This window comes from Manis pentadactyla, chromosome 5 (assembly GCF_030020395.1).
Source record: "Manis pentadactyla isolate mManPen7 chromosome 5, mManPen7.hap1, whole genome shotgun sequence".
Lineage (NCBI taxonomy): Eukaryota > Metazoa > Chordata > Mammalia > Pholidota > Manidae > Manis > Manis pentadactyla.
Genome location: NC_080023.1, coordinates 79,032,149 through 79,040,898, shown reverse-complemented (window position 1 = coordinate 79,040,898; position 8,750 = coordinate 79,032,149). Strand labels below are relative to the sequence as shown.

At 37.8% G+C, this 8,750-nt stretch overlaps 1 non-coding gene across 1 annotated transcript; it reads left to right on the top strand.

The window, feature by feature from the left end:
• Window positions 1-8,246: 8,246 nt before the first annotated feature.
• LOC118926757 (U6 spliceosomal RNA) lies at window positions 8,247-8,348 on the top strand. Its single transcript, XR_005030606.2, has one exon. It is a non-coding gene; the product is annotated as a U6 spliceosomal RNA (small nuclear RNA).
• Window positions 8,349-8,750: the final 402 nt, after the last annotated feature.

Below are 8,750 nucleotides of genomic sequence, written 5' to 3'. Positions count from 1 at the left end.
TTTTGTTGTTTTCCTGTTCTCTAATTTCTAACTCATTGATTATCTCTACTTGCAGCAATGTATTATTCATTCCCTCCATGCATATTTCATTTCAGTTACTGTATTCTTCAGCTCTGAGTGCCTCTTTTCTAACTTCTATCTCTTTGTTGAAGTCCTGCCTGAGAACTTCAATTCTTTTCCACAGATCAGTGAGCATATTTATTACTGTTACTTTGAAATATTTGTCAAGAAGATTGGTGATCTCTGTTCATTTAGCCCTTTCTGGTATCTTGTCCTGTAGTTTTGCTCGGAACTTATTCCTCTGCCTCCTCATTTTGAAATGATTTTTCTGTTTCTTCCTTTATATTAGATGGATCTGCTATGCTTTCTGGTCTAGAGAGAATGGATTTATGAAGGAGGCATCCTGTGGTGTCCAAAAGCTTAAGACTCTTTACTCTCCAGTGTCTTCTGGTTCTCCTTTGTGAAGGAGTCCCAGTTGCTGTTGGTGGGCTATGGACAGGGCTACCTGTCTGTCTGTTTGCCCGCAGTGGTCTATCTCAGTCCCCAGTGGATGGTAGTTTGCTTTAGCTGGCCCTTGTGATCAGAGTGGTGGAGCTTCTGCTAAGCTCACTGGGGTCAGGACCACCCTCTGCCTGCCCTGAAGCAGTGGTGACATTGCTAAGTTAAGAGGGTGGGCGTGGTGGTCACATGGCTCTGGGGTGATGGTGGGGCACACAGCACCAGGCTGGGTGCTTATGAGGAGAAAGGAGTGCCTGGAGCTGGCTCCATCAGTGTCTTCTCTAATTAGGCTGAGACAGGGCCGAGGAAGGTGGAAAAGCAAAGTCTGATGCTGCTGGGATATGTGGGTGGGAGTATTCACAAGGAAGTTCCTCAAGGCTGAAAGCATTTAGCCTCCAATGAGTGCCCAATGTGTGAAGGAGGGCTGGGGAAGTGTCCTCCACCTTCCCTTTCTCCTGTGGAAAGAGCTCCATCCAACCCTCACCCCTTTGGCACCCCTCCTGCCGCTAGCAAATCTTTCTATTTGCAGCCTGTGCTTTGGTATCAGCAGGACTGCCAGAGCATACCTGTCCTCCACAAGTGATGAAGTCTAAGCCTCCCAGTGCTCTAACTGTCCCAGGTGTCTGGCTCTAATAATCACCAGAAGGAACCCAAAGCCATGTGGACTTGTATTCCCAGAGTAGATCTCCAGGGCCAGGTGTGAAGAGTTCCTGAGTGCCTGTGCCCTCCCCACTACATTCCTCTTCCTCCTGACTATGGGCTACCATGGCGGAATGGTTTCTGTTCTGCCCAGTTGCTGCTCTGAAACTTACCCTTCTCTGTGTGGTCTCTTCTTCACCAGTTGTAGGTGGCCTATTCTATCTGCAGTGTTCAGGTCATCTTTAGGTTTAGTTGTATTTGCTGTAGTTGCTTCCCTGGTGTGTGTTTGGGAGGAGGTGCCCACCTTGACTTCCTATTGGGTCATCTTTTCTCCCTCCACCCTATTCAGCCATTTTCATTAACTTAATGTAATATTTACTCATTTTTAAAAATAGCTTAATTATTATGTTTATAGATATTTTGTCTAAAACTGTTTTTTGGGGGGATTGATTTTATTACCTTGTTTTGCACACCATAGAAACAATAACATTTCCTTGTCAGTTGCACTATACTTTAGAATTCTCACCAGAACTTTCACTTTGGCAAATTATCAGTCATAATTTAAAACATAGTCATTTTAAGTCTGTCATCTACAGAGATTTTTGTTTTTCTCTGAAAGCTCTTACAATCAACTGTGGCCCTGAACACTTCATATTCAACAGATGACTGTCTCAGTGCTCTATGGGAAACAATGATGCCAGGTATTTTGGGGACCAGGCTTCTAATGGCATTGTTTAACCAACTTAACCAACCAATGGGCTGAGTCAAGATTTCAAGAATTCCTGTCGAGAAGCAGATTGGCTCAGAAGCCTACTAACCCAAGACTGAGCAGTGCAAGAATTAATTCCAAAAGACTGAATGAACTAATGAGAGATGGTTGTGATTTTTGTTTGGAAGATTGATGTTTAGTATTTTATTTGTTCCATATATGAGGAACTGCTTTATGTTTTCTCCCACTAGAAAGGAAAATTTTCCTCTATGCTTCAAGGTTCTTCCAGCTGGTGTAAGAATGAAATTGACATGAGGCAGATTAACAGGAGAAAAAAAAAACAAAGTTTTGCTATGTATGTTTAGGGGTTCAATAGTGAAATTGAGACCTAAAGAAACGACCAAAACATGTAGTTTTTATACATTTTAAACAAACAGAAAGTAAATCTGTGAGGAATCGACTGGACAAAGGAAACTTAGGTTTGGGAGCTTCAATTAGCAAGGAATTCTAAATAGCATTTGGGCTAGTGTAGTAAATTAGTAAAAAAAAAAGTAACAAGATTCATTTATGCAGCCTTCTCCACTCTGATTCCCTGTCTCTGGTGATACGGATGTCTCTCTACCTCCTGTGACAGGAAGGGTACTCTTCACATGAGAGATTTAGTTCCTGGTTTCTGGCAGGGAGCATATGATGGTCAAAGTATCCCTCTTGTACCAGCTATTTCTCCAGCAATTTAAAGTAATCAACATGCCTAAGTGGCACATTTTGTGGTAGCCTGCCCTTGGTCCTATACTCCTAAGCTATTTATAACTTATAACAATTTAATAGACTCTGCATTTAAAAACAGAAATAAAACATTTCTATATGATCTTTTCTCCTTCTTGAAGCCAGAAAATATTATTGTATATTCTTATTTTAATAGCAATATAATTACTTGTATAGATTCAAAAATAATCTGTTTCCTTATTACCAGGACATGATTGGAAGCATTGGTTATATTACTGAGACCTTGCTTGGAATATCATATTTGAAAATGATGTTCATTTAATCTATATGACTAGAAACTTTTAAAGAACTAGTGACTTTGGAGCAATGCTTACAAAGCCCTCTTGGGAAAACTAGTCTGGTTCCTGCCTTATGGTGTTTTCTGGGTTACAGATTAGTAAGGAGGTTTACTTTCTGGTAAGTCCAGCATATTAGAGGGATTTAGAGAAGAGAGAAATTACCCCAAATTTATAGCTACTGCATGTGAAATCTAATAACAAGTTTATGGCTTGGCTTCCTAGCCTCAAGAGCCCTTTTAAAGTCTAACCTGAGATTTTTAATGAAAACTTTCAGCAAAGCAAATTTAAGAAGCCCTCAATGGTAAATTACCATCATTGCTACACCTTTGTGAATAATCAGGCTAACTCTAATTATACCAAATTTATCTTGTGATCAAGAATAATCTTTATAATTGCTTTTGATTAAATGTGGGTAACTATAGAGAGAAAATTTGTGTTTCAATTGAAAACTGCATCATTTTATAGCACGTTCCATCAGTTTATTACATTCTAGTCTGGTTCATGGGCTTTGATATCTTTTGCATACCTCTTTGTAAATTACAGATAACTGATTGATATGTAGACTCTGTCTTGTGTAGTAGGGATTTAAATAGCTTCCATCTTCACCCTGTGAAAAAACCAGTTTTGGTGTCTACCTGTAAATTAGACTGGATTCAGTTACATTTGCTCAAATTGTTAATCCTTACCAAATTTAAATTCTTCAAGTTTCCTTCAGTATCTGGCTTCAGCCATCCAAATTGTTTTCAGTTTTTCTCTTCTGCCTGACTTGGCTTCATGGAGAACTAAAACCTGACTGCCCAAATCCCCAGGACTGGAGGCTGCCTTGTAGAAAACTGTGTCCACAGGATCAAAGAAATGCTCAAGCTTAAGCCCCATGGCCTGATATAAATTTCAAAGAACTAACCATGCATAGGTCTGATTTCTCCCTGGAGAAGTCACTGTCTGGACCACTAAGGAAGTCCAGAGAGGTGCTTAGGTCGAGCATACCCTTATGTAAAACATAACTGTAAGATAAATTCTAGTGTAAGATAAATTTTAACTGAAATAAGCAGGCAACAAGAGGCAACAAAGGGCCAGGCAGTTCATTTGAGCGCAATTCCCGGGTGATGTTCCTCAACCTGAAACACAGGCCGGGGAAGTCACACCTGGTCAGGGAGGTGGGGGCTTATAAGGGATTAGGAGGGGGAGGAGTGGGAAAGCTATCCTAGGAGGCGTGGAGAGGTATGATTGGCTAAAGGTGACATAATAGACAACTAGAAACTTTTTTCCTTGCAAGAGGGAGGAGGCTGACATCTGGGTCTTAGTTGGCACATCAGAAAGATGGAATTCAGGAAGAGCAGTCCCCTTTCCATATAAGGCACGGACCTTGGGGTCTGGTCTGTTCTCCTTTTATGGTATCTCTCTGTTCTGTTTGTATGTCCTTGTTTTCCCTTCCTCCAGCCTTACAATAACCAAGACCATAGACAAAATCACTTTGATGTCCTACTTAGAGAGCATGAAGCTTAGCAAGCAGTGCTGCATAGCCAAAAGATTCTCCTCAACAATCTCTTGGAATTCACTGGACTGGACACCCTCAAGCTTCAACTCCTGGCTCTTTAATACAAACATTTTACGAATATTTCTCTTTTTCCTTTTAAATATTTGTCTTTAGAGCTTCCAGGGCCCCAAAACAATTGCTATTTTCCACCACCTCTCAACAGATGGTTTTTAAGGAGTTTATAGGAATAGTGCCAACAAGAATCCTTGAGAGACTGTGTGGGTAAAATTGCAATATTTCTAGAATCTCTCACCTGGCTTTAGTGCATCTCCATACCATAGGTGTTTCCAGGGGGTGGAGAGGAGTAGGCCATCTCCATATGAATAGGTAATTACAAGGGCTAGCGAGGGCTTAGAGGGCTTATCTGGACCAGAGAGGTTGGGTGGGGGCTTCTTCAGCTGGGTTGGGAGAGACTCGAGAGAGTAGAAGTGGATGGCTTGTAAGAAAATAAATAGGTTTCTCCCATTTTATTTCTCTCTTTGACTGATTGTGGTTTCAAAGACAGTCTGCCCTGAGATTTTCCCCTCAGAATTACAGAATAATTCTTAGACCTTGCTTCATCCCACTCAGGAGGTTTATGATAGTCTCTGTGTTCAGGATGAATGATATTCATTTGTCTTGAACAACTGTCATTGTCTTGATTGTGTTGAACTTCATCTGAGCTCTGTGGTCCTGGAAAGCTACAACAGTTGGGACCCCTCCTCACTCTTTTGTGTTTCAAGAATGGGTAAACATAAAAGATTACCCTATTGTCACATATATCTAGGTAAGATACATCTCTGTCCTTCCTCAATGACTCCCCTGTTTATCTGCCTCTATAAAATGTGGGCCCAATTGCCTTTTCCTTAAGATGTTCCTTATTAATGAAAGTTCTCCCTATTACAGTAGCCTGAATAAAACCATCTCCTTAATTGTCAGGTATGTTTTGTCATTCACACAAAGGTTTGAAATAAAAATTGTGGTCGTGAAGAAATGTGGTTTTAAAGAGTAGGACAGTTATAGCTCTGCTTAACGAGAAGGCAGCCCTCTAGCTTAAAAAATGCTAAATCACCTTTACTTAACTTACCTTTGTTGAACACTTTTTGGGCTATAGGATCTGTACCTAACAAGGAAGGGTAGCAGTTAAAATACAATATTAGTATATCTGAAATAAAGTAAATCTGAGTATCCCAAATGCTGTTTATGTATCTGAGATTTTTTGAAAATTGTTGCTTTAGTAACAAATCAAGCACAAAACTTATTAAAAATCATACATAAGCTAGGTGTCAGTATGTCCTAACCAATCCTGTGTTATCTTGATAATTGCCTGCTGTAAGACATTATATCAGAAATTGTAACTGGAGCTGATTGTTTTGAGACATTCAAATTAAATTCCACTAAAAATCCACTTGGAATTGGAGCATATGAAGAACCGTCAATAGATGGGAAACAAGTATGGCCAGAATGTCCAGATGTGTTTGATCACCCTGAGAGTTACCACACAGACCTTCTTGCCTCATCATTGTTATTAATAAAATAATTCATGCTGCCTGCTTTTATTTGGATTTCTGATCATGTGACCATGTATAGAAAAAACATGTTTTTGAACTAAGATAGTAGCCAACAGATGTGAATCAGAGCCAGATGCAGGTGCTGAATCTGAAGTTCTGTGGACTGGCACTGCTTACTGTGTGATTCCGGCAAGATAAATAACCCTATCCAAGCTCTTCTAGACATCCTCCCAAGGCAACACAAGAAACTGAAGAGCAATGGTAACTTACCAAGTAGTGGGAAGCCTAGAAATAGGGTGAGCTTAGTGCCATTTTTGCATATGTCCCAAAGGTGGAACATGAAATACGTAGATCTGGAAGGCACCAAATGTTTGCTGATAGCTACTACTGCCATTGTCTTCTCTAAAGAGATTAAGGAATGATTTGAATAGTGGGAGGCAGCCTCCAGATTTGCAGAGCCAGTGAGTGACAGGGTGGCCAGGAAGCGTCTCAGCTCCAGTGAAACTAAACTGAATCTTTGAATTTGAGTGAAAATGAAAGGATTATTTGAGATACATCTAAAAGGTAAGCAAAAAAATTTAATGTACCCATTCTTGAACAAGGGCTGGAATTAGTTTATGGGAAAATCGTTTCAATTGCTTCAACAGAGTGAAGGAAAATGTATATAGTACAACATGAGAAAAAAATGATGTCAAAAGATGTTAATAAAGCAGTACAACTTCAGTGTGCTAATTGGTGTTTAAATAGGAAAAAGTGCAGTGTTGTTGAGGGGTTGAGGCAGGAGGAATCAGACAGGAATGAAGAAATAAGAAAGGACTCTACACTCTTAGGGACTGCAACTTTAGCCTATTTCTTTTCTAGTAATAATTTTTCTTTACACTTAAAATAGTAGAATTAACCTTTTATGCTTACCATTGAATTTTCTGTATTTGGAATGCTCTGGCCAACTCTTGCAGAGAAGACTTGAATCTAGATTATATTTTTCACTAAATTATACTTTTCAGTTTGTGGAAATGGGTGAAACACTTAGAATAGACCAAGTATACTAAATGCTTTTTAAATTGAAATATATTCTCAAGAGCCAGGAGAATTCATGTTGATAGGGTTTTCTTATCTGCACTTATTTCCCTTAAACCTTATAGACTATAGGATACATTTTTTATTGCAAATATATTTATGTAGATATATATTTTTTATTATACTTTATTAAGTAACTTAGATTTCAGATATTTTTGTCTGTATCTGTTATATGTAATAATCCCATAGAAGGCATTTAAAATCACTTAATAGGATTTGTCCTTTGGATTTGTCTAAACTTATAAAGCAATTTTTAAACTACAGTAACTGTGACTATTTAAAAAACCATTTCTCCAAACAATATAATTAGTCTGTTATGTTATGTTATGTTGTATTTGTCCCTATGTCAATAACAAAAACTAGTCTGAACTAGTCTGTAAGTCTGAAATATGGAAATGTTTATCTCAAATATCCAGTTACAAGGCATTTGCTGTAGTAGAACATTATTTTTTCCACATCTACCCTTTCAATTTAGTGTATCTATTAGGATATAGTTAAGTTTGGTAAAGTGCTTTACTAAACAGAGTTTAGAGATATCTTAAGTTAATTAGGAAAGTTAATACCTACTTGTATTTTGTACTTTTTTAGTCTATTCTATTTTACTTGTTAAGTTCTATTTAAATTTGGCATAAGTATAGCCGGAGCCTATATTGCTCTGGGCTGTATCTTTAGCATCTAACTCAGGACTTGGCTCTTGGGCACCTGAAAAATACTTGGCAAATGAGTATTTCCAAAACAGGAAAGGGTATAAAAATAATATCTTGAAAGCCTTTAGAAGACAGGAATCTTGTCTTTTTCTTTTTTCTTCCCACCATCTCTCCTCCCTCTATCCTCCTTCCTCTGTATCCCTCTCCCTTTCTTCCTTCCTTTTTTTTTTAAGTATATGTATTAGGTGACTAGGAATTCAATTAAAATAATATTGTGAATGAAATTCCTATCCACCTAATATAAACTTTGACTAAATTTTTACATTATCTGATTTTTAAAAAATCAGAGAAATTAAGGCATTTCACTTAATGTTAGTAGAATTTAAAAAACTTTAAGAAATACAGAGCAACCGAAACAGAGCAAATTAGTAGATACATTTCCAAAACCAATGTTCAGTCATTTTTCTGTTTTTTCCCTCCCTTCCTCTGACATAGTCCTACCCTCTAGCTGGAAGATAGTCAGTTGACTTTTTAAAGTCTGGGGTGAGAATAGTCACACTTATTTGTATTTAAAATAACATTCAGTGCTTGCCTTGGCAGCACAATACTAAAATTGCAATGATACAAAGATTATCATGGTCCCTATGCAAGGATGACACACACATTTGTGAAGCATTCCATATTTTTAAGAGAATGCAACCAATAATATTGTAGTATCTTGGTAAGATAATGGGGTAAATACACCTATTGTGGCCAGCATTAGCAATGTACAATTATCCAGTCACTGTGTTGTACATCTGAAACCAACATAATGTATATCAATTTTATTGCAATAAAAAAATAAAATAACGTTCAATTTACTAAGTTGAAAACTTCAAATGTAACTATGAATTTCACATTTTTGTTTTCCCCAAGTACTTTAAACAACCAATTTAGGAAGGCTTACAAGCCTAACAAATCTTTGTAAGCATTTAAATGCTACTTACAGATTTGGTAAGTATAAGTTTGGTGGTTTATTATTGGATTTTCTTTTAAAATTTGAAATAATGTTTATGTCCAAATTAATGTACATTTTTTGAATTAAAAAAT